The sequence below is a fragment of the Cyanistes caeruleus genome, chromosome 11 (assembly GCF_971803275.1).
Source record: "Cyanistes caeruleus chromosome 11, bCyaCae1.hap1.1, whole genome shotgun sequence".
Taxonomy (NCBI): domain Eukaryota; kingdom Metazoa; phylum Chordata; class Aves; order Passeriformes; family Paridae; genus Cyanistes; species Cyanistes caeruleus.
Window position 1 is genome coordinate 17554071 of NC_141711.1, and position 26761 is coordinate 17580831.

Genomic DNA, 26761 nt, shown 5'->3' on the forward strand with positions numbered 1-26761 from the left:
AGGAGGGACAGGACAAAGGGGAATGGGTTTAAATGGAAAGGGAGTAGATTGAGATTGGATATTAGGAAAAAAGCTCTTGACTGTCAAGGTGCTGAGGCCGTGGCACAGGGTGTCAGAGAAGCTGTGGCTGCCCCTGGATCCCAGCAAGTGTCCAAGGGTGGTGTCCAGGTGTCCATTCTGGATGGGGCTGTGCTCACCTCAGGGGGCTCCTTGGGGCTGGATAGTCCAGAGCTGCTCCCACTTGCCCAGGGACCAGCCCAGTCTCATCATTCACTGGATTTCCTGCCTTGATCCCCTTCTCCAAGCCCTGCAGAGCAAGGCGAGAGATTTCTGAGACAGTTGTAACATTCCAGAGCTCCCTGCCAGCTGTGTCAGCTCACACTCCCTGGCACAGTCTGCGCATCCAGAACGTCAGAAACCAGAAAAATTAAAGAGCAGATCAGAAATTCCCTTAGCAAATCACCACTGCTCTTCCAGCAGCAGGAAGAGAAAGTGAGGCTTGGGATCACTTCAGGAAAAATCTGGATGAGAAGAAAAAATTCTGTGGAAAATATGCATCAACATGAAAGACTAGTAAGTTTTTCACTTCAGGTGTGCTTGATGTGATGAGGCACGGCAGCATCACAGTGGCCACAGCAGCTCCTGAACTCTGATTTGCAGCACTGACAGTAAATAACGTCACTTTTCTTCTGGTTCCTTTTAGGAGTTTGCTAATTTGGACAAAGAAAATGAAGGGTTCATCAGGAATGAGCAGGACCAAGGAGAACCAAGAGGAGATGAGATCCAAAGAGTATCTGAAAAGGGAGAGGAAGAGGACACAGGAGGGTGCATGAGGTGTGTTTTTCCAGTCTCTTCCCAGTCGGTGCCACAGCAGAGCAGTGGAGGCAGAACACCTCCTGCTTCTGTGAGGGGTGGCACTAGGGACAGCTGGCAGAACTGCTGCCAGTTAGGTGAGCAAATATGAAATAATGCCATCTTTGCCAAGGAAACATGCTCGGTTACTTCGTTTACCCAAGCAGTTTTAAACACGCCAGGAATTCAAAAACCCAAACCTGTAAACTTTATGCAGTGGAGAAAACTGACAGGTCACAGTTGCTCTGTTAAGATCTCTGATTTCAACTTGTTTTTCTCTGCATTTGTTACTTATGAAAGGACAGAGAAGCTGACTTGTAAAAAGTTAATTTTCAGGCAATGTCAGTGTCACACACATTCTGGACAGCCAGGAAATATACCCAGGCAGGCCAGCATTCCTGCCTCCCCACGTGGAGCTCGGTGCTGTCCCTTGTTCCACGGCAAGCCCAGTGCTTTCTGTTTTCCTTGATTTCCCCTCTTTCCTGGCAGCAAACACCGAGCCCTGGCAGAACTCAGCCGAGCAGCCAGGTGAGTGCCAGGGCAGGAGTGGAGCATTCCCAGCTTTTGGAGCTGTATTCGCTGGGGGCTGCAGCAGGAGCAGTGAGCTGTGCTCAGGATGGACAGGCTGAACACTCCTCTCCAAGCCAGGCTCTGCTGGACTCATCCTGTCACCTTTGGGGAGTAAAATGCCTCCATACACCCATGGTTTTCTTCCTCGGAGCAATCCCACTGTGTTGTAGACACGTTGCCATGGCTACAGATCCTAGAATAGTAGGGATGAACAATTTCTCAATCAGATCAATTGGCAATCCTTCACTTGGTTCTCTGATGCAGGGCCAGAACAGAAAACTAAAAAGGAAGTTCAGGTAAGGTGATTCAGCCAGATTTATCCCAGTTGTACAGTGTGGAAGGGAAAGGTAAAAACCTGACAGCAGAGTAGGAGATGTGGCCTTTATTTATCTGGAACAGACCTGGGGGCTGCAGTTCTGTGTGCATGGAAGGAGCCATCATAACCTGGGAAATGTGCCCTGGGAGGTGGCTGTCAGCAGTGACCCGCTGCCCTATTCTCATTTATCCACCCTTGCTGGCAGCAGCCCTTTCTAAAGGCAGCCCGCTCTGTGCATGCCTGGCCTGTTTCTAGGTTACTGAAGTGAAGTATCTTGGCTTTTTTTGTAAACTCCTGCTTTTGGAAGTCAGCTTGCACAGATCTGTTGCGGGCCAGACCTCTTTGCATCTTTGATTTTTATTTGCTTACCCCAAACCCTTCCCAGCTCTTCTCTCCGTTCTGATGAAGCCCCCCTGCCAGCTTTCCCAAGGCAGGAGATGAATTCAGGATTCAGACTCCCAGGTTTTGCCCAGTGCCAGGGTTTGTGCTGCTCCTGGCTGCAATTTCTGGCTCGCATGGACTCGGCATCCAGTTACATTTGCTGGCGTCAAGCAGGCTCTGCAGACCGCTGCAAAATGCTGCAGCTAAAAATAAAAGAATCAAAAAGCACAAACCCCGAAGAGAGCGGGATGTTAAAATTCCAGGAAAGCTGTAGGAAAAGCTGGAAGAGGCTCACGAGCAGCCCCAGGGCGGGGGGAAACACCAACATTTTGGGGCAGTTTAAATTAAGCCTCTGTGTTTGCCTTTTTTTAGCCCTGTCACCCATGTGACCCTGCAGGGTTCAGCCTGTGGGCCCAGGTATTTGTGCTCGCACACAGAAGGCACTGGAGACTTTTGGCAAGCAGAACCATCCCTGGTGTCCCAGCTCTCCCTGAGAACTCCTAGCCCCAGGCACACCGGGCTGGGCAGTCCCAGCCAGGTCTCCTTTGGATTTTCCTTGGATCCAGACCTGTCGGACGGTGCTGGCTGGGTGTGGGAACACGGTTCTGGTGAGTCCTGAGGGGTTGGATGGGGGGAATTTTCACAGCTTTCGCAGCACTTTTAATTGGCTAGAAGGTTAATAATGGATCTGTGAATCCAGGCTAAAGGGTCAGGATTAAATACTTACCCAACCTGCTTCCAAAGGTTAAATTAATTAGTCTGCAATCAGATAGAAAAGCCCCAGTGCTATTTCTAAGGGGAGGTTTATGAATTTTGTATGAAGGATTTGGTGGAAATTTCCACCTTTTCTGAGCAAAAATCATAATCTAATAATCTTTGAAATCGTTGTTTTCTATTTAAATATTAAATAGGTACAGAGATTAATGTTTACCAGGTACAAAGTTGAATTTTGAAGCGCGAGTGCCCTTTCCTGCAGCAGCACAGATCCATTTCAGGCTTCCAGACTGCTTGCCTTTGACCTGTCTGCAGAAACCCTTTCTAGATTTAAGCGAAGCCTCTTTGCAGGAGGCTTTATTTCTGCCTCTTTTTTGGACCCTTTGAAACTAAACCCGCCAGGAGTGTGCAAGTGAGGTTTAAAAGCAGCTGTGTGTTTGCATAACAATGAATTATAACCACACAATCCTGGGGCTCCGAGAGTCCATCTGCCCCGGGAGTTGCTTGCATGTGGGTCAGGAGTTTCCAAATGGTGGCTGAGATTAGCGTGCATAAAGGCCTGGGTTTTCCAAGTGTGCCACAGTTTAATCCTGCCTCTCGTTAGGGTTTTGTGAGCGCTGGGAGTCACAGAATCACAGAATGAATTAGGTTGGGAAAGACTTTTGAGATGATCTGGTTGTGCCTCGGCCTGGCTCAGCCAGGGCTGCAGCAGGGGCCTGTGGTGGCCAGGCCGGGCCCATTGTCTGACCCGGAGTCCCACAGGAGAGGTCTTTGGGGGCTCTGGCAATCCCTGGCCACCAGGTAACCTCAGCAAGGGGCAGCCTGTGGCTGCAAGTCATTTCAGCTCAGTAATTCCAGCTCAGTTAATTCAGCTCCGTGATTCCAGTTCTGTTTGTGAGGTTATCCCAGGCTGACCCAGAGACAGAGAGACAGGAGCGTCGTGTGGCGATTGCACAGAGACAGCCTTTATTGTCCAGCAGCTCCCTCCTGAACTGGGCAGGAGCTGGGGTTTTTATGGGTTTTTTATGGGTGAAACCAGGGTGGTGCCAGGGGGAAAACCAATGGGTTACAAAGGATCAGCACAGTCACCAAGCGTGGTGGGACAGCTCACCATGATGAGAATGGATGGTCTCATCTAAGGGGTATGTCTCCAGGAGAGGGTTGAGATAAGCTTATCACAGCTCCCTCAGGGCACATTCCTCTGAGGGAAAGCCTTGGCAGCTCACCTGCCTCCACAGAGGCTCTTGCAGGGCATGGAGCAATGGGGCCCAGCACCTCGCTCTCTTGTGCAATTTTGAGATTTGCTTTGGTTCTCCACCTTAAGAACAGCAGCTTCTTCTGAAGGAAGCTGGAGGTGATCTCCTGCTGACGTTAGATGGGTGTTTGAAACTGCACAGGTGTTTTTAATGGGATCACAGGATATCTGAGGCAGGAGGGACCCCCAGGAGCATCCAGCCCAACCCTTGGCCCTGCAGAGACACCCCAAATCCCACCCCGTGCATCCCTTGGGCATGGTGTTTAATGTGGGTCACGTTCTCAGGCAGCTCCCGAACCTGGCTGTTTTTATGTGCTTCGTGCAACTCCACTCCTTATTCAGGACTTTTCCTCTTGCTCCAAGCTCTGCTTCACAGAAACCAGCTCAGTTTTTGTTAAAAGACCTGCCTGATACAAGTCAGGTGTCTCCACATTCATTTTGTAGCAGCAGGTGCTGGGAGCAGCTTCAAGGGCAGTCAGAGCTACCAATATCCTCTGGTTATTGGATAGAAAAACCCCACTATTAACTGAAAGTCTTCAATGTTTACTGACCTTAAGATCAGCCCTGTACTGATGTATTTTAGGCTCACCTCACCTCTCCAGCAAAATTAGAATTAGCCCTTCAAAGGCCTGCATCAGACTCACTTTTACTGCTTCCTGAAGTCATTAATTAAGATAGCAGCTAATTTTGTATGGGATCCTTTATTTTTTTCTGTATTTTACAGAATGATTGCTGGAGCAAGTTGGATGTGTTGCATCTTGAGTGTTACTGGGGCTGGAAAGCAGCCAGAACAACCAAGGAGCAAAACTTCCAGGCAGTTTTCCATATCTGCAGTAAAACTCAAGTCTGCAGCAAAGTCATCTTGAGGATTTCAGACTGTGAACAACAAATGGTAAAGGGAATGACACAGTTTTGAGGAGAAAAAAAAAAAAAAGAAGTGAGGTATTTTATGATTTTGGACAGCTTCCTGCAGTTATATCACTGCATTGCTATTATTCCTCAGCAAAATTAGGGTCAACAGATTGCACTCGAGCAGCTCCACTCCCGTTCTCATTCTCTGGCAACCTGGGGAAGCCCAAGTGAGCTGAGAGAGGTGGATCAGAGGTGATTCCCCACCCTTTCCCATTCATTCCAGAGTGAAACAGCCAAGGACCAGAATGTGGTGGATATTTCCCAGTATTTTAGTTACTTTGTGCCTCATCTTTGGCACAGTTTGTTGAGCATTCCATGTGTTTTTTAAGAACAAGGAGACTGAGCTTACTGTGTTCTGAATGTCCGAGCACATTTCAAGGCGAAAAAAACAAACCCATTGCTCCACAAACAACAGGTTTCCCCACAGATTTATGTGGTCTCATCCCAAAGCACCTCAGCTGTGATAAATAAGGATATCTTAACTGTGGTTCTCATTTCAGAGGACAAACCCCTCATGTGTTGGGGCTAATTCGGCCTCAGGTGCATGGGCACCGGCCAGCCTGCTGTATAAACAGGAATATTTGGTGCCTGACTTCTTTCTTTCCTTCAGCTGAGGAATGAACATGGTTCCTTTTTCTGTCTTCAGTTGCTGACTTCCAAGAAACTTTAGAAAATTTATTCTTCTTGACTCATGTGTCAAATATGTATGAAATTTGGAGCAAGAGATAGACTGAGCCATTACATAAGCTTCCTCTCCTTAGGAAAGCAACCTAATCAAGCTTGTTCCATAAAAACTCCCCACCCAAATGACTGGAAATGGAGTTTTTTTACAAACACAGACCTGTGCCAAACAACAGCCATCAGAACTCCTTTGCCCAGTGTCCTTTTTCTTGGCAGAGATACCTGCTTGTGTTGGACAACAGAGCACATTTTGTCCTCTGTTTTGAAAGAGGAGTTTACAAGTGAAATCCAATGTCAAGTTAGATTCCCAATCCAAATCCTTAACAAACTACCATTAGTCAGGCTGGGGGAGAAAGAATAGAAAAAATGGAACTGCATTATGTTTTTTCAGCAAATGTGATATTGCTGTATTTTTCCCTCCAAGGCCACACTGCATTTCCCTTCACTGACAGGTATCCCATACTTCCTCAAAATCTGAAGCAAAAAGGTTGGGATGAGAATTTTGGGCATTGTAAGTTGGATTACTGTAGTTAATTAATGGAGTTAGTTAACGTAGGCTCCCTACTCTGCACACCGTGGTGAAGCCAGCCCTCCCTCAGCTCCTGCTGAGTCTGGGCTCTCTTGGAGTTGATGTGGTCACTGCCTCCTTCATTTCTGAAGCCCAAATGTGACATTTTTCCCCATTCACACATTCCTCTGGTTTGGATTGTGCTGTGTGCTGGATGCTCCGTGCTCCTTCCTCTGTCTGGGGGAACAGGAGAATATTGCTGTGCTTTTCTTCCTGAGCTCAGAGACACCACATCACTCCTGGGGAAGCCCAGTGGGGTGGTGGTGCCAGAGAAAGCCCCAAAGAGGAGCAGAGCTGCCAGCAAAGCCCAAGGATGGAACAGCATTCTCTCCAGGATTCCCTCTGCCCCTGCACTCACTGATCCTTCAGTAGTTCTCCCATAAAAGATGTGTTTGGTCTTATTTCATCGTTAATCAGAGCGCCCTGGAAGTTTAATTAAATCCTTGTTCATTTGGATACTCAGGATGCTATCAAATTTTGCAATCAATTGAATCCTAGCAGATTCAGTTTGACACTCAGGTTTAAGACTTTGATCCCAGTTTGATCCCACAAGGTGTCCAGGAATCCCTGCTTAAAGAACCTCGTGTCTGAGGGTCCTAAGCTTGTCCCCTCCTCTGAGTATTTCCAGCCAGGAATCAGCACTCTTTCTCCTTGCCTCAAATATTTTGTTACCCTGGTAGCAGGAAGTGTATCAGGGGGTCAGGAGAGAAACCTTTTTGCTTTGGAGGCTGCAGAGAAAGAGTCCAGAATTCTGTCACAAGGTTTTATTCTATTCTATTGTGCCCCCTTAGCAAGAGGAAAGTAGAATAGTTCCATAAAGAATGTGGACTTTTATACAGAATATGTCTCTGTGGTGCCCAAACACTCTGGTATGTGAAATGATTGTTTGCTTAATAAAAGGAAAACAAAAAATGCAAAGTTTTGGCAAGCCCTGGCTTTGCGTGCCCCAAACGCCAGGTAGGCACCTGCACAAATATTGTTTGCATACAAATAAATCTGTGTACACAGAGGTGGAGAAGGAAAAAAAAAATCTAAAAGCTGAACCACTCAATAGGAGCCAAGCCCCAGCTCCCCAACTCTTACAGTATGTAATTACTAAAATAATTACTGAAGGAACTGTATTAAAGGAAAAAGAGAATAAACATTTTTAATGAATGTTGGCAGGTTCACACTCTGGGACTTCACTGGCATTTTTAACTCATTGAGTGAATTTGAAGCATAGTATTTTTAGCTGCACCTGTAGGTTGTTTTTGCTTTTCTAAAATGTCTCCACACATCCCCCCCAGCCTCTCCACCCACTGTCTCCAGTGCTGATGGAAGCACCACACACACACAGACACCCCACAGACTGGCTTATTTTTTCTCACTTTCACTTCTTAGCACATGGGAATAATTTCACTGGTTTCACTTGAATTTATAATCTATTTGTCCTCCAATTCACCAATACCTAAACCTGCTGGCCAAAGCTTGAGTATTCTCCTAGAACTTCCACACAGAAAAATATTTCATCTTTTTTTGTTAGGAAATCTGTAGTGGATTTGAAATGAACTTTGTAGTTTTGAGGACTAGAAGGGAAGAGTTTTAGATATGGAAGCTTGACTGTTAAGGCAGAGAAAGCAGTGCTGCTGTCTGGATAAAGATTATCCCAGCCTTTGTTACAAATCCTGTCCTTCCTGTGCATTCCAAAAGCCAAACTCCAGGTGCTTGGGATTGATTATTTCCCTGATGTCACACATGGAACAAGGCAGAGGCCACAATGAAAGAAGGGGCTTGAAACCAGGATGGCAGCAGGGAGAAGAGTTTCTCAAAGTGAGGAAGAGGAGAGGAGTTGGTATTTTCATATTTCAGTCCAATCTCTTTTCTTGGTTGCCATAGACTCACTGTCACTCCATACTGATCCTGTGTTTAATCCTGCAGCCTCCTCCCCACTTTTCCATGGCATTGGCCTTGAGCATCTCCTTATGAACAGCAAATCTTTTCAAACTGAGGCAGTGGAGGATTCATGGGAATGCCTTTGCCGAAGTGCAAAGTGCCCAAAGCGAGAACAGCCCTGATTTTGTGAAAGGGAGAACAAAATAGTGTCAGGCTGAGGGTGCTGAATTGCTCAGCAGCAGCAGCAGCAACTGCAATCGCTCTCTGAGGCTCTTCTTGCCTTATTAAATCAAGTCAATACTTGCTCAATGATCAGAATCTCTCCCAGTTTCAGTCTTGTGCTGGAGCTCAGAGGAGGAGGCTTCACGGAGGCTTTGCTGTTCCTCTCCTCAGAGCTCATAAACAGTGCAAAAATGGAAGCAGGAGCGATCTCTCCTGCCCGGGGATATTATTGAAACGTGGCTACGTGGAAATTCATTCCTCCTTGGTGATGGCAACTCCCAATCTGGAGTCACCTGTAGCAGATGAGGAATTCCTTGGGTGTACCAGATACTTCATTTACCTTTGGGCAGATAGCAGGAGAAATTACAGGTTAGTGAGCCAGTTCAAAAGGGAAAAATCCCAGGGCAATTAGAGAGCCCTTCATAAGCAGGAGATGAATTCCTGCCAGGCTGCATTCTGGGATGCTGGGATCAGCTCCCAGTGCCAGCAGATGACATCCAGAAGAAGTGCCAGGCTTTGATTTTGAAATTGTACACATAAATATATACACACACATATATATATTTTATCTGAGGGAAGATTGTAATCGTTGTTTGATCAAAGGTGAAATTTTCAAGGTGCAGAAGGAACTCTGCTCTTCAGATTATATATCAGAGATGGGCATACATTTCTAAATCTTGTTTTGTTGTTTCAAAATGTGGACATGGTTTTACTTACAGTATATAATACATTGGTGAGTACAAAAATATATGGTTGCTGTCCTGAGAAAGCCATTTAATGCATGATGAATTTGGGTTGTGTTAAGTTGTGAAAAGCATTTAAATACCACATGGACTGGAGACAGCTCTAGTTTCTTGTGTGGAAACACAAGATAGGCAAGAGACCCTTGGGACAGTTTTGTGTCCCTTTTGAAGACATTCAGCTCACAGAATAAATAAATAAATAGTGCTTAGAACTAAGCAGACACTGAAGCCTATGCTGAGCAGCCAGAACGGGGGAGTTTACCCAGCCCCTGCAGTGAACTCACACACCGGGGGATGTGCAGTCTCACTGGCTATTTCAGCTCTTCCTCTGCCCAAATTAACTCCTTCCATCAAAGTTTCCACCCTGCTCTGATGGCTGGGTGATGCTATGGGAGTGTATGGGCACATGGAAGAGGGGATTCTTGCAGCTGTTTTATTCCTGAGAAAATGCTGCCAGATTGCATTACAGGAGTCGATGTTCCTATGTACTGAGAGTAAAGAAAAACAACAAAACATTTGATAATTGTTCCTTTCTCCTAATGCAACTGAAGGAACCAGTGTCTGAGAGGCTACTAAAAATGATGAAATTCATTATATACTACTTTATTATTAATTTATTATTCTTGGGTTTTCACAAGACTCAGTTCTCTCAGAGGAGTGCAAATCAGTCTAGAACCAGATCAGTGCAGTTTTTGCATGTGAGTGAATGAAGGAAAATAGTTTCTCTATTCTATTGAATATATAATCCATAGTGAATGAAGGAAAATCATATTCTCTCTTCTATGGGCTCTGAGATCCCATTTGGGCAGTTACAAGTGTCCTGCTCCTGAGTTATTTCCTCAAGGCTGCTCCCTTCTCCTGTACATCAGAAGCTGCAGCCAAGGGATGTAGGAGTGACTTGAGCATCTGCTGGGGGAAGTGGCTTTAATCTGAAGCGTTTCCCCTGGCTACCAAAGCCAGGCTGGTAACAGCCCCCAAGGTCAAAATCGAATTTAGAGTACCCTGCCTTGCTGGTTAGTGCCATGCCCACTTGCCAGGACCAAGCTGTAAGAACCAGCTCAGTGTGGAGCTGTGAAAAACAGCCCCAAACCCAACTGAATTCCCCCCTCAGCCTTCCTGCCAGCTTCCTGGGCTTAATCACCCTCCCATCTTGACAGCCAGTGTCTCCCACTGTTTTCCAGCACCTTTGTGAATCTGGTTTCTCTCACAGGTTTTGCATTTGGATTCCTTCACCCGTTGCCAAAATCCCGCAGTCCTTTCCTCAAATCCTCAAAATTCCAGAAGAATGCTTTGCTTACCTTTTCCTGATTCCTTCTTTGACCCAAGTCTACAAACACAGAGCTGAAAGAATGCAGGGACAGCCTCAGCTCTGCCAGGAGAATTCCACCAATTAATATTGGTTCAGGAGCTGATGAAAGTGAGGATGAGCAGATGCCACTTCAATTCAAAATAGATGCACTGACAAGGGCTTGGGGGAAATTTATTTTTTCACCAAATAATTACTCCAATTCTTGACTGCAGGCTAATGAAGAACTACTGGGACACAAAGGTTTAGACATTTAGCTCTTAATCAGAAACTTGTGCAATGTTGTTTATAGAATTGTCCAGATTCAGATGTGGCTGTTGTACCACTTTTGTTAAGACTAAATAGATGCCATGACACAGAATAAACACTGATATCTGGTCAGGATCACTGGAAATGAAGTGATTACTGACTAAAGTGTTTATTTATGGACAAAGATATCAGGGATGAGCCATGGAGTCAGCAGGACCATCATTCTTTGATACAGTTGAAGTGAATCCTTTGTGTGAAAATTCACACTAATACTTCTTATCCAGTGCTTGCCTCTCTTCCTATTTTCCACACCTTTATATCATCAACTATCAATTAGTATGAAAAATGTCCCTTAATGTGGTGCTCTGTGCTCCTTTGACTGCTCCAAATCCCACCTTTCTGCATCCTGCACCTCCAAATGCGAGTGGATGCACACTCAGCAGAGACATTCTGTCATCAAAAGGCAGTTTTTTATTCTCCTGGTTTCAATTACACACTAAATACTGAGATTATAAAAAGACATGATCTCATTGCTGAAGTGTCTCCAACCACCAGTGGACTGAAATTGTTTTTCTTATTCAACAAGTAAAATGCAGCATTTCACAGCTCTTTGGAACATGGTTGAGGAGCCCTTAATTCAAGATTAGTATCTTGTACAGCCCTATTTACAGTGCTGGATTTTAAAAAGTCTGGAGGGGAGATGAAAATATATTGGCCATGTTAGCAGAGGTGTGGTGGTGCCTCTTCTCTGCTCTAGGAAGAAGACACAGGATGCTCAAGTCAGGAGGGAAAATGATTGAAAAACTGGGAATTTCTGGTGCTTGTGTTGTCCACAGTCACTTTTGTGCAAATGGTGACCAGGAAACATCCAAGAAAAATGTATTTCCCAAATCTTAGGGCCAGTGCCTGTGCCCAGAGACTGAACTAAGCAGTAAATTCCATTAGCAGTAATTCCTGAACTGTTCCTGCATCACCAGCATCAAACCTCTCCAGATGCTGCCCTGGAGTTGCACATGGAGGGTGTTCCAAGACTCCCAGCAAGGCCTCCCGGTGCAGAGGCACCTCTGCTTTGATCCTGCTCCATCTAGAAGTCACTAAAACTCACTGGAGTCATCTCAAATATGTGGAGTTTTAGGGAACATGTATATATTATATACATTAAAGCTGCTTTCTAGGTTGACATTCATGATAACTGTTGCTTTAACTTGATCTCCCTGTACAAACCTGGCAGGACCATTTTGTGATCACATCTCCTCTTGCAGTGGAGCAGAAATTGTGAGCATTCAACTGCAAGAAGCCTCTTTATGTATCTGGTTTGAAGTGAGCACAAAGATAATACAAAACATTCAGATTCTCTTGTGTTCCTCCAATTTCAGTGCTCAGAGTCTCATAAATTATCACTTGATGGGCCTTTAAGATTCTGCTTCAGTGGGATTTATTGGGCAATATCAAAAGCAAGCAAACAAGTTGAGAATGAAATCCAGCTTCCAATCTAAGGGTAGTGTTCCATGCTGAATTGTCCACAGAAACTGTAATTGCTTTCTAGCAGGAAGCAAAAGATGTTAAATCTCTTTCAGAAGTAGAAATTAGTCAGGCACAGATCAAAATCTATTCATATGCAAAGACCACTCATCAATAAATTGCAGCTGCCTGAAAATAACTGCAAGCCAGTGGAGAATGCTTCTGTGTATTTGTCAAGTGAATTACTCACATAAAATTGCATCTGTTGGATGACACTGATGAAGCTCATGATTTTCAAATATCTCCTTGGCCTACAGAGTGATTACTCAAAAAGTATTTTTTCAGAAAAAGAACTCATCAAGGATCTTTTTGACAAAACGCTTTTTCATTGGAAAATGAGATTCACACCCGGTTTTGCATGGAAAGTTCAAAGTTTTGCATGGAAACCAGTTTATTTTGGTGCAGCTTTTGTCAGGGAAGGTCTCAGAGTTCTAATGCAAAGTTTCTGGTTTAGATGAGGCGTCCCTTCATTCCAAATTACCACGTAGTCTAGGCCAATTGCTCGGAACAAAGAAGTTCCAGGATTTTGCTCCTATTTTTGTGTATTTATACAAAGTAAACCAGTTCCATTGGGAGACACTTAAAGACAAAAGATAAAAAAAAAAATTAAAAAAATAAAAAAATAATAAAAAAAAGAAAAACCAGCCACCAGAGGTGTGGGAGGTGCCCTGAGTGGCTGTTCCAGACCCCTCACACAAAGCCCAGATCCAGGGACACGTGGAAAACTCAGAGCAGAACTGGAGCTTCCACCTCAGCCTTTCTAGCCCAGTGTCACCAAGTCCTGTGACATCCTTGGGTCATGTGAGGATAGGCATTGGTCTTTTGAGGATTTGAGAAGTTCCAGCTCCTCAGGACAGGACAGGACCCCTGTGAAATGCTGATTTCCTCCTTGCTGTGCACTGCAAGCAGCAGCAAGGCAGGGGCAGAACAGAATTACTCAGAGTGAAATCGGCAGTAAAAGCTCTTGAACTTGAACTTGAGTGGTGGTCATAATCTGAGATATCCCCTTATCTTCTGGGCTCAGAGGGGGAACAGCAAGCAGGACTGGACAGGATTATCTACTTTTATTTTAGTGTGATCTCCCAGCTCTGATTTGATGCTCTGGAAGCTCCAGGTGTACAATACAATAGATAGTGCCTGGTTTTATTCCTTGCTACTTCACACTTTATCCCAACTGGTTCCCACAATCACTAACAAAGTCATTTGGCCATTCTTGTAAATCTCTTATTGCTTTTAACTTAATCTCAGAGCCAGTAAAACATTTAAGATGCACTAATTTCAATTACTCCCTTGAGAGACTTGGCTAAGCAGTTTCTGGTAGAGCCACAATTTGAGCCCTTCACTGCTATAAATCCAAAGCCTTTGCAGTTGTTGCTCATTATCATCTAAAATTTGCCATGATATTGCTGTGTATATTTTTATTGTGCATCCTATCTTAAAACCACATGATTTCCTTATTAACACATAGCTCTATGAAGAGAATTAAGTGGCATAAAGCATCACACTTGAATATTCAGGTAGTCTAGAAAAGTAACCTGGAATTAATGGAGCTGGATAATGAGAGTAACTTCAACAAGCAGGAGCTGTGACAGGTTCCACAGCTAAACTCCTCACTGCTGTCATGATGTGGGAGAAATGCAGAACCAATTTATGGGCTGCTTTAAATTCAAGACCAGTTCTAAAAGATGGACCTGGCAAGTCGTGTTCAGCTCATCTCAGAGCCACTTTGTTGTTTGTTTTTTTCATAAAGGACATTCTAAAACTGTTTTCCCCCCCCCTTTCTGGCCATATTCCATGCTGGAAGGAGCAATACTTCTCTCATGTGGTTAGAAATACCCACTTGGCCAATGATCTCATGCAGCAGGGCTATGGAATGATGCACTTTGCTGCCATCAGTGATTAACACACTGCATCCAGCTACTAATTATCTTTAACCAGCTCAGCACTCTGGTCTTTTCCAGTGTATTCCAATGGAAATATCAGAAGTTGCTGTATATATTTTTTTTATCATCTTTAACCAGTCACAGCTCAGCACTCTGTTTTTTTCCAGTGTGTATTCTAATGGAAGCTTCAAAAGCTGTTATATTTTCTTTCTGGCTCACTTAGAAATGGTTTAGGATTATATTTTTAATAAAGGCTCTTAGAAATACTTCAGATTTTGAAAACCCTTGTCCTGGAGCATGTTACTGTGGGAGTGCAGGCTGGCCAGACTGAAATGCCATCACTGCCCTTGTTTCTGGGTACCTTTATTTCCAACAAATGATAAAAAAGCAAAACTCCTCTGTATTTGAGAAGCCATGAAGTGCCTTCCTGAGGTCAGAACCTCAGAGTGGGGTTGCTGGATACTCCATATCCATTCCCTCCAGGAACAGAAGGAATTGAGAGGCTTTGTGATGATGCATTTAATCAGAAATAAAGGTGTAACCATCACTTCCATGCAGTGATTTCACTGTTCTGCCATAGGACACTGGTGGAGCATCAGGAGGGCACAGCTGAACTCCCCTGACCTGGGCCACTGCCCTTTATGTTGCTTTGTGCTTTTTCTTAGAGTTTGGCTGAATATAATTTTTTCAGTTTAAAAAAAGCAAGGATTTATTCCATGTTCACATGACATCACTCCATGTGACTCCTTGGGGGGTTATTTTTGTAGCCTGTGGTAATATCACTGAGTTCCTAGAATCAGCCTGATAAATTTTAGCACTGAACATTTATTTAGTTGGGGAACTTCTGTATTTTTTTTTTTTTTTTTTTTTTTTTTTTTTTTTTTTTTGACTGCAGAGTTCCTTATTTTACTTCTCTTTTAAGCCTGGCTTTCTGCAAACTGTCTGCTGTTCTCTCCAGAATACCTGCATGGGAAAATGTTATTTCTCTTTCCTCTCCCATCCTCTCTCTCTCTCTTTTTTTTTTTTTTCTTCATTTTATTTATTTGTGAGAAATCTGGGATGACAACCCTGTGTGTTTTAAACTTGCTTTTTAAAAACATGTTGCACACTTTCATGGGGCTTTGTATTACCGAGCTCTATTTAAACAAAAACTCTGAGTTCAACATCTTTTTATATACTCTATGCACCTTTATTCCAGAATTAACACCCCAAATGTTTCTTTGGGATTTACCTGTCAAGGATTTTCAAGTTATTTGTAGAACTTTTGTAAACACAGCACACCTTTTTAACCCTTCAAATTAAACCCCGTGGGTTTTCTGTTTCCCTGTCAAAACAGTTTTAAGTATTTTTATGTCATACTTTTTTCTGCATTGGAGAAACAACTCTGTGTTTATCCTACTTGATTAAACAAAGGTCAAGCATGGCAAAACGTGTTCTCCAGGATTTTGGGAGGGAACAAGAGGATCACTAAAGCTGAGCCATAATTATTTTGAAAATCCTGGGCTGTCCTGGCTTAGCAGATCCAGATTCCAACAGCTGTGGAACAATTGGAGAATGGATCTGCATCTAAATCTTGTGTCCTAAATACTTCTCAAATTAGGAGATGCACAAGTAATGTATATTAATAATACATAATTTATTTTTCAACAAAGATTATTGATTTTACCAATCTCTGTCTGCATTTTGATGTAACAGCTAAAAGGACAAAATGCTTGCAGGTTGTTCAGACACTCAACATAATCTAGAGATTTTTATTTTAAAAAAAATAAACTAAAAGGATCTTTCCCTCCAAATCTAAACAGGATAAACAAAGAGCAATATCAGCTGCCAAGAAGCAATTTGTCACAGTGTAAGTTGTTTCTAAATGACAATTTAAAAGCTCTTGGCTCTGGCATTTCAAATACAAAATCACAGCAAGCTACACACAAATTGCCCAAAAGGCAATTAAGATAAATCATAAAAGAATTTCAAATGCCCAGAAATAGAAAATCAGCCTCCAATTCAGGAAAATCTTTCACTGATTGTGACAACACTGGAGATCATAGTGGGAGAAAATATACTTGTGTGTTTGCAAGCAGCAGCCTTCCTGATCACCTGTCACTGGATTTGTCATGGTTTGATAGAGAATATATCATATTCTCTCTAATATATCAGCAGATAGAACACATACCCAGCACAGTCCCTGTTTTCTGAGTTTCTCCATTTCTTACTCAAATCTTCTCAGTCCCTACAGGATCACTATATAGGCATGTGAGAGGTGCTTGTGTTATGAAAATAACTTTATTTTCCTCTCATCCTTTCCTCTCCCCAGCTGAAGAGTCCTAATGCCTTTAGTTGCTTATCATGTCTGAGCTGGTTTATATCTCTCCAAATCCCTGGTGCTCTTTTCTGTTCCTCTTAATTCTGTTGCACATAAATGGCAGTGCAGGAGCAGACCTGTGTTCAAAATGTGGCTACACCCTTGAATTCTACAATTTAAGTAAATACTCTCTTCTGTTTTGCTGTCATCTCTCTCCCATCCTAAACCCTAAACCCTAAATCCTAAACTGGCATTTTTAGGGAGATCTTCCCAGTAAATCTCACCTGTCTTTATCTGATTGACTAGAGCTAAACCAGAACCCCTGACTGATAACACACACACACACAGTTTAGGTTGTCTTTTCCCAGATTGTTGCTTTGCATCCACTTTCATAAGCTGTAATCAACAATTTCGTTGTCTAATATTGCACTTTTTCAATGTGTGTGTTTTAGTCTCAAGTACCTTGAAAATTTTATTTAGCAGCAAATTTTCCTGCCTTCCAATTTATTTCTGCTGTTATGTTTTATAACATTTTGAAGAAGTCACACGAGCTTTCTTCTTACCTGTGGCAGGTAAATTAATTATAATGTATATGGAATTTTGAACAATAGATTAAAAAATAATTAACGTCTTCAGCTCCGACTGCACATAATGATATTGCTGCTCATGTGAGTGTGATAAACAGCTGAGTAAGCAGGGCTGGCCTTTGAGATGGACTTTGCATATGCAAAAGCTGCTTTTTGTGGGAATCACTTTCCAGCTGCGCAGGCTGCAGGTTCCCAGCCAAGAACTCGGCTCCGTGGGCTGCTGCCAAATGGGGAGATTCCAGTCCCTGCACACCTCAGCCTGCCCTGGCCTTGCTCAAGCAGTGCTGGGATGGTGTTAGCCAGGAAAAAGAAATAAAAAATAAAATCTGCCTCAGCCTGAGTGCTGCTCCAGGGTGAGAGGGGCAGAGAGGGCTGCAAGGGGAAAAGGGACCGTTCCTCTGGCACCTTTTGGATTTTATATCCTTGTGGAGCCTTCTTTTACAAAATATCATCTTCTGTAGGTTCTTATTTTTTGGAAAGAGTGCACAGGTTTCTGCTGCAGCAGAGCAATCTCATTCACCCAGGATATAATTACAATTACAGGTACTGATAAACTGCACCTCAGCCCTAAAGCAGAGCACTGCTCCGACATTTTATTCACTGAGGAAAAGATGAGAATTTAACCAAATCTTGGTTTTCACACTGCTGCAGAGTGAAACCTGAACTTTTGCCAAAGCCACGAGCTGCCCTTCGGGCACTTGCTGTGAGCGCATCACCTGTGAGGGGCTCCCACTCCTACTGCCCGTGCCTGGAAATGAAGCCAAAAAATTAAAAGTTCTCGAAGGAAATCTGAAGGCTGACTCAGTTAATCTGTCTGATCGTGTGAGTCGAGTAAGAATTACTCACCAAACTTTTTTAGGTTAATCCTGTGACTTCCCTGCAGGGAGCCCCAGTCGTGGTGGGAAGCTCCTGGGTGGCAGCAGCTCTGGAGAGCAGGAGCTGGGGCACACTCTGATTCAGGCTGCCCGATAACAGAAGGATGTTTGTTTACACTGGGAAATATCAGGCAGGAAAATCGGAATAACAACTTCAGGGGAAGCTTATAAAATCCAGCAGCTGAGGCTGCTAGAAGGTAGATGTTGGTGGAACTCAAACAACTCTATGGCACAGCAGCAGCTGCTTCGGTGTGAAGTGAATTATGCTTCACACTGCCTTTCCTAATGACAGTCATTAATTTGAAAATGCTAATGAAGAGCAGGGGCTGTTATGCCTTGTAGTGAATAGTTGTGGTAAGAATGGTATTTATAGGCCTTATTGCTTTGAAAATTTTCTGCTGCATTAAGTTACTGTGAAAGGATAATTTCGTATTCTCACCTTCTGTGATAAAAGTTTTCTTGGAACTGCTGTTCCTTCAGTGAGGAACATGGTAATGAATGGAAAACTACCAATTTTCATAAAAAAATAACAGTTAATTTCAATAGCCTGCTTAAAAGATTATGTACAATGCTGTTCAACTTTGGCTACCTGGGTTTTTATAACCTTGTCTTTTCCAAAATAATATTTTCAATAATTCTTATTTTTTGAAAGCCTGCCCAGGTCTCTTCTGCAGCAGAACAATCCCATTTAGTCCAGATTAGTAAATCCCAGCTACTTCCAGACCAAAAACTGCAGAGTAAAGGTAATTGGGACATCATGGCTCCTTGCCAAATTCCAAGGCAGCCTTCCTTGGCAATTATCATCCCAACTGTTTCATGTGAGTTGTTCCACTTTCCTCTAAGAAAAGTGATTTTATAGAAAGGGAGTCTGAGCAATTCCTACCTCTTGCCTATTTTGTTATTTATTGTTCCATATCACTACACAGCAGTGGCATATTTTGTGTAAATTCTTTCCATTACTCACAAAGCCACACAAACAGCTTGGAGCTTCCCTCAGAGAATTCTTAACTTCCTGCAAAAACAAGCAACAAAAAGCTACCAGGAAAAGTAACCAAAGACTTTTAATCACTTGAGTCTATTTCCTATCCCTAAGAGAAACTAGGATTTTCCACCTGCTTAAGTTAAATACTCAAGTGAATTACATTATATCAAACTAAATAAATCTATGATATTTTATTGTGACAAATACAAGAATGGATTTCTTATCCTTACCCTAAGCCTTCCATGGATTTCTCCAGAAACAGCAATTCCTCTTGATTAGGTCTCTTTTATACAATCTCAATAATATACTTTACTCTGATAGCACTAAAAATCTGAATTTAGGCATTTGGTTGTAATGGAAATATCCTGAACTCTCCTGGTTAAACAGAGCAGAGACAAAAAATTACTTTATAATATATTTAATATATAACACATATACTGCATATTATATTTGAAATAGTATTAAATTTGTATATAAATGATGCAATTTTTATTTTGAATAGAACTATGGCTCTAACCATCAGTACTTCTTTGAGAATAAGTGCAGTTGACTGTTATCAAAAGATAAATGAAGAGGGAGAGTGTGGAAAAAAGAAGGCAAATAATTTTGCTTGCATTCTTGTCAGCCAAGAGCATGATCCTACTTGAAAACTTGATACATCAAAATCCATCTCTTAAGTAAATAATTTATTACTTTGTACTGAATGTTTCACCCAAAAATTTAGTTAAAGTAGATAATTTTGAAGTCTGAAAGCTACAAGAAGTCAGATAATTTACCCAGACAGTGCTGGGGCAAAGCATCTGAAGATTGCCTGCACCAACATAAGATATTTTTGGTTATGCTGCTCCTTATTAACAAAGATAAGGTTTTCACAAGAGGAGGAGAAAATCCACCTTGGTTTATTTTCAAAAGGCAGCCTTGAAAGAGGTGAATCTGTGAGGTGTGTCCTGGGGAGATGTTTCAGCACTGAACCCCCCCAGGTGGAAATAATGCCTCGGAGTTTCACCCTCCCTGCCTCAGGAGGGCTTTGGCTTTCCTGCAATTCCAGAACCAGCAGAGAGCCCCAGTGCCTGTGACCCTACAGCAACACTGCTCAGAATTCAGGTGATAACATGGAATCCATGTTAAAACTGAAATGGGGGGAAGTCATCAAACCCCAAGCTGGAATTATAAGCAAATACATTATTACATGCTAGCAACAAAACATTGCTATTCATTTCTATCCATTCCACTTTGTATGTGATAAGGGGGAAAAAAATAACCTTTTTTTTCATTTCCTCTCTACAATTTAGTGTGTGAACATAGAATCCAAATTACAACTACTTGTATGAAAAGCAAAGGTTTTAACTTGCTTTAGATTTTGCTTCTTTGGTATTTCTTTGGCCTCAGTATCAAATAATGGATGTCTCAGCAATGATGTTCCAGCAGTTACTTGAGCCCTTGTGTCACCGTTCCATTTCTGTGGAGGGCAGAAGAAAGCCTTGTGTAATTTGCTGCTAATGCAAAGCTTCTGTCTATATTAGAAATGGGTTTGAAGGTGAGGAATGTCTGACTAAATGAATGTGAATACCTGTGAGTATTAGATGTGTATCTCCAAAGTATTAAAAATACTCAGGTACAAGCAGACATGTCCACACTCATTTCTGTGCAGTTGCTGAGAGATGGAACAAATCTCCTAACGCAGCACGCTGGGCTTCTGCTCTGAGCTCCAGCAGGAGACTTGTATGTTTGCATTCCTTTGGCCTGATGTCTTTGCTAATTACTGCTCAAGTAATTTACTTGTTTTGCTCATAGCATTGTTTTGGGTTTTTATTATCTTGCAAAAAGAAATTAAAAAAGAAGTTTGTTCAACTATAAGACCAAAGTGAACATCATCGTTCATTTAATCAGAGCTGACTTTTCTATTGAAGCAGAAGTGGATCCTGATATATATGATCAGCCTGATTACCACTGGCCAGTCTGAGAAATGAATGTGCAACGGCAAAAAAGTCCTTAACAAATGAAACATCTGACAAAAACATCCCCCACCTTTATAATCAGACACCAGATAAGCCATATGCATATGGAAGTTTTAAAAAAATATCATAGCTCCACTGGTGTATCATGTTAGAGCTTCCCAGGGGGAATCTCCTGATGCCTTGTGCTGTGACAGAATAGTGCTGATCTCTGTAAAGGATTTGTCCATCAGCCCAGAGGGAAATTTCCTCCTGTGCAGTTCTGGAGTGCTCCGTGCTTGGGACAGGGCTGGTGAGAACTTCCCCTTGTACAGCCACCAGTCCTCCCCAGCTGCATGACCAAAATCCTGCCCTGCTGGCACATTTTCATGACTGCACTGCTGCTGAAGGTAGGTGCTTGCAACATGATTTTTAATTGTCCTGGCCCTCAAAGCACAAATTGCTCCGTAGGACATGGAGGACAAGAATCAAAGGCTGGCTACAGCAGGGGTGTATCGCCAGAAGTAACGCAGCCCTTTGATCACCTATCTTTGTTTATCCCAATGTTTGAGATGAACTTGAAAGACAGTGGATAAATAGGCTGGAACTGAGAGCCAGACAGCTTTTTTTTCTTATTTTGCATTGCTTTCTGTACCAGAATCCAGTTAATGAGAGTTGCATTTCTCCCAGTGTAGGAATACGGGCACATGGCTAAAATGGACTTTTGTCTTTGTGCTGCCTGCACGAACCTTTGAGTGATGCAGGTATTTATGAGCTTATAGCCACATGTTAATTAGTGTGTGTTATCTGGGAATAGCAGAGCTGCAGAGCAGTAGGATGGATTCACTGGCTGCTCTGGGTTTCCTTGTCTCTGGAATCTGCCTCTGATAGAAGGCAAGAGTGACGTGAGCAGGGCAGGAGAGAGGCTTTCTGTACAAACATATCACAGTGAGAGCAGGTTCCTCACCAGAACTACAAAAAAACCCACTTGGGCTTTTTGATGAAGAAACAGAACAAAAATGATTTGTGAAGAGATAAAGTTTGTGTATTTTTCAGCTAGAGTCTGATATCAGCCTCCTATCTTACCCTGTCACTACTCATTCCATACTCATGATTCCTCGCAGACAAATGAAACTTTGCTGTCATCCTCTGTTATTACAATGAACAGCTGTAATTTTTCTGCTTGGAGAGAAACTAAGTGCTGAGTGGAGTTCAGTGACCACGAGAAATTGTCAATTCACAGCTTAATGTCACAGTAAATCAGGTGAGAAATCCTTTATGTAGCTCTCTATCAGGTGTAATTGCTCTGGTTTTTATGATATGTTCAGGCTGGGTTCTAAAAATGTTTGTCAGGAAAGAGCTATTTATGCTTTGTTATTTTTAAACTGCAATGCCTAGCTCTGAAGAGATTTTGTTGTGGTTAGACTTTTTCAGAAAGTCAAAATAAACCAAATAAACCAGTTTGGTTAGGTTTCAAAAATAGAATACACGTGTAAATCAAAGTGCTGTATTTATTGTCTCTGCAGTCGGAATGACTGTTCAAATAGGCATAAATTTTAGCCTAGATTTTTTAGATTTAGATTTTTAGATTTAGATTTTAGATTTAAAAAAATTATTAAAATTTGTTAAATTTGAAAATTCTGTCCTCTTTCTGGAGCTCAAATAACGCTTAAGATGGAGTTTTTATTCCCTGTGCAGGTGGCACTCATCAGTTCAGCATCTCCACATTAAATTTATGAAACAATATTCTAAAATTATTTTCATGCTTTGATATTCTCAGTACCCAGTGCTATCCCAACTGACCTGGTGCATTTATCTTGTGCTTTTTGAATCATTTATCTTTGTGCTCTCCTATGTTCTGAAAGGAGATTTATCCACATTCTCAATCCTTTCCAAAACTATTTGGAAATTAACTGCTCTTCCTTCAACACATTTCCAGCTCTGGGGAAAAACCAGTTCCAGTCACCTGATAAAATACATCTGTACCTGTCAGACACAACAGAGAGCACTCTGAAGCCACGTGGCTTTAGGGATATTTTCTATTTGCTTTTTCTCAGTTGATCTGTACAATCAAATGGGCACCAAGGTGTGGAACAGCAAAGGACTCAGAGGATTGGCTGGGTGATGGGGGAGAATTGTCTGTGAGCAGGACCTGCACTTGACAGCTCAGGTTTCAAAGCTCTCAGCAGCATTCTTGCACGTCACAGCTTCTTGTCACACCAGGAGAAAGTTCAATCTTGGGCATAAGCGCTGCAAATGAGAATCTAAAATTCAGGAAAGCCACTGAGCTCAGCCTGTCTGGAGAAGAGTCTGAGAGAACTGGCTGGGGGAGTGCAGTGCCTTGAATTTTCCTAGAAGCAAATTGCATTGCACTGAAATTGGAGAGGCAGCAATGCTCTGCTGCACTGCACAGAACCAGGCCAGGGACACTGGAGAGCTGCAGTGCCATAAATGACAGCACTGCAAACTGCTGCCAAGTTCGCTGCAAATTCTAAGAATCTTTTGTGTAAGATTATCAATAAGGAAGGGATAATATAATTCTATTTTTTCAGCAGGATATTGTTGCTTACTGTTTATAGAGCGGTGCTTTCAGAATAATTTAATTACTGCAAGGCTTAATGAAAAGCTGTTTCGATTTATAGTCTGAAGTTTTCCCACACAAACTAGTATTGAAAATCTGCATAATTGATATTTTCATCCAACATATTTATTGTTCATTTTATAGAAAGACACCAAAGAACCATGTAACTATGGACACCTAATAGATTACAGTAGAGAGATTTTCATATGGAAGAGAGAGATTTGGCTCCCAAGGTTTGGCTGGACAGGGTGAGAAAGGCATGCACTGCAACCAGCCCAACAGCAACCACCTCTGGCTGGATATGGATAAAGTGAAAATTTGACAATTTGTTCAGGACAAAACAACAAAAATAATGGTTTTCATTCCAGCAAAACAAATTTACTGCACTGTTAACAGCTTCATATATAAGGTGTCCTGTTGTAAGGTAATTTATGCAATTTAAATCCTGAATGCATAAAAACCCAAACTAAAAATTGTGTTTCCACCCCTTTGAGAACCTCAGTGACACAGGGAAATAATAAAGCCTTTCAGCTGGATGATAAAATATAGTTTATGCACCATCATACAAATAAGAGATGCCTTACTTGGCTTCTTTTTTAGGTTACTAATGCTTGATTTGTTCAACGCCACTTTCTTCATGGTCTGTGTATGCTGGACTTCTTTGTATCTGACTTGACTTAAATTTTTTCCTAAGCAACGATGTCTTACTCAAAAAACCAAAACTTTTACAGGAGTAAGAGGATAATTTGTAGCATAATCAAACCTTGCAGAAGGACAATGCTTTGGCTGTGGCTGAATAAAATGGCAAAGTTTGTCTGCAGCAATCCTTGGCTCGAGGAGGGTAGGAGGAAGATTTGATACCCAAAATTCCATAATAAAGTGTATATATGCATTTCTTCTTTTTCCCAGCCAGCATTCCTCTCCTAATTCTTGCTGCTCATTCTTCTGAGGCTTAGAGGTATTAAGGATACAATTAAGGTTATGTGGTACCACTTCAAACATTCGATATTTTTGGAGAATCACCAAGTAAAGACTGGGAACACAGGAATATTGCACACAGCAAATGGAAACACCACAAATAAGGAAGGGTTCCACTTTTCCATGCTCCTTTCCAGCAGTCAGTGTGAAAACTCTTCTGAAAGATGGGGATCATCCCTCTCATTTTGGACTATGAGGAAGCTGAGGTGCACGAAGCTGAGATGGCTTTGCCTGTGTGACAAAGGCGCTGGAGGGAAGGGAATTAACCCCCAGGCAGATGGGCCTCACACCTCAGGATAGGATAACATAACGGGGCTGTCACATCCCAATGGTTTTCATTCTCCTTCTAATCGCTCCCCAGGCTGCTTTTTATACAGGTAGGAAACCCTCCAGATGGTGAAAATGTAAGATTTGATTATATACCTGGACAAATGAAAGTCTAATACCTGGACATTTACACTTTAAACATCTCACCACAAACAGAAACCAGATCAACCTGGGGAAGAATGCTGATAATTTTCAGTTTATTTTAGAAAGTCTGTTCAGTTTTCATTTCCCTTCTACTTCAGTGCTATAATGTTGCAGTTTCCCTGTTTGTTTTTCTGTCTCTTTCTTGCAATTTTTGTCTTTCTTTGCATGTGCTGCATTGTTCAGTTCTGAAATCTGGCTTGCTTTGCTCCAGATCTGTGTTTATTTGCTCCATGACTACACTCCTTCACCGTTGTAGTCTTCTTTTAAAAGAAGTTTAAAACTTTATGAAAGGTCTTTGTCAAAACCTTCTCTTCTTGAGGTGGTTTTCCCTCCTTTGCCTCTCTCTTTTCAAGCTCCTCATTGTGTTTATATATTATATTACAGTATTTTAAGATCCTTTTGCATATTTTGCTAAGATCTGTACTACTCTACCATATTACATAGACATGCTTAGTCTAAAGCTATGTGAATATTTATGGTACACACCACTTTGAGTGTATTTTTGTATTTTTTTTTTTTCCTGGGCCAAGTTTTGCAGTCAGATACATAGATACGACTCCTGTTCAAGCTGTATCTTGATAAATAAACTGTATCTGTGCATCATGGGACTTCTTCAGTTGAAATGTGACATTGAGAAGTTACTCTGTAAGAATTTGAAAATAATGATTTAAATTTTAAAATTTGTCCTCAGTGGATACCACCCTGGTCTGGATTTTTCTGGTAGGTCTGAGCCATGGAGATGGGGAAAATTAGAGAGTAAGGTCTTTTCTTTATAGCTGGAATCTCAGTGTGGTTTGTCTTGCAAAAGGGTGCTATAAAAGCTTAAAGATTTCTTTTAGCAATATCCTCTGAATTGAAGGCATTATTACACTGGAATCAGTGGTGACTTTCAGAATAGATGGGAATCACAGTATTTTAGAGACATGGGAACTTCTTTTTCAGCCTTCCAGAACTCCTGGTTGCCATCCCCATTTCAATTCCCTATTACTTGGCAGCACACCTCTTTCTGGAAGGCACCAGGACCCAAGGATTCTCTTTGCTTTTGGATTTTATTCTTATTTGGTGCTTAGGAGAGGCAAACTCAACAGTGCTACTTTTTCCTTGTCCTTGCTATGCCTCTCTGAGGTTAATGTGACGTTAGCTGAACTCAGGTTTTGGTTTATATCAGAAATTTCTTCCATAGAGAAATCCAAAATAAGGCTGGGAATTTTGCTGGAGGCTCTTTTTTAGAGTAACGCTTATTTAATTAACAATTAATGTAACTTGCATGACTGTGAATGCAAACGTGTAATGCTCTTTAAAAACAGCTCTAGAAGTGTTTTCCTTTGCAGTGGCTACCCTTAGAAGCTGTATTTTGGAGCGATAATTTATTTACTATTTTGACGCGCCGTTCTGTACCTTTTCAAAGCTGAAATAAGCGAGTTAACAATGAGCAGAGCCCTTTGGTATCCCTACTTTTCCATGGAGGCTGTGCTGAGCTACACAGGGATTGCTGCCTGACAGCTGGTCCCTGTCTCCTCCAGGAAAAGAGCTTGCACGCTGTTTTTTTTTTTTTTTATTTATTTCTCCCCAGATACCTTTCCCAGCAGCTCACACCCCACCCCTCAGCACGTACCGCCCCTTGGGAATCGCTGTCCGCTCCCTTCAGAGCCGGGCTTTGCTCTGCACAGGTAGGACAGGGCTCGCTCTGCCCAGGTAAGGCAGGGCTGCCTTGCACAGCTCAGGGCTCTGCTCCGTCAGCGCGGCCCGAACAGTGCCGCTGTCCACACAACGAGGCTGATTAATTAACTGATTAATTGTCAAACTACTGAGGGACTCAGCCGAGACAGGGCTGCTGCGGGGTGGAGGGAGGCGGCGGGCTCTGGGAGCTGAGGGCGGGGGGTGCCTGTGGGGCGGCAGCGCTGCGGTTCCTGAGGGGAGCCGGCCCTGCCGCCCCGGCGGCGCCCGCTCCAGCCCCCGGCGCGGCGGCAGCGCTGATGCCGCACTCCCAGGCCGGGTCGCGGGCAGGG

The 26761-nt window shown here is 42.6% G+C and overlaps 1 protein-coding gene and 1 long non-coding RNA gene across 10 annotated transcripts in view; one reads left to right on the forward strand and one right to left on the reverse strand.

The window, feature by feature from the left end:
- Positions 1-2316: 2316 nt before the first annotated feature.
- RAF1 (Raf-1 proto-oncogene, serine/threonine kinase) overlaps positions 2317-26761 on the forward strand; it is a 62102-nt gene continuing 37657 nt past the window's right edge. Inside the window, exon 1 of one of the 9 annotated variants that reach the window (XM_086845969.1) lies at positions 2317-2727. The gene's annotated coding sequence lies outside the window, so the exon portion shown is untranslated. Of the gene's footprint in view, positions 2728-26222; positions 26448-26761 lie in introns of those variants that run through there. The other 8 variants (XM_086845958.1, XM_086845953.1, XM_086845954.1 and 5 more) reach the window with 8 other exon arrangements.
- Positions 23408-26474, reverse strand: LOC147651046 (uncharacterized). Its single transcript, XR_015275019.1, has 2 exons — positions 26368-26474; positions 23408-25395 (listed from the first exon to the last, which is right to left on the reverse strand). It is a non-coding gene; the product is annotated as an uncharacterized LOC147651046 (long non-coding RNA).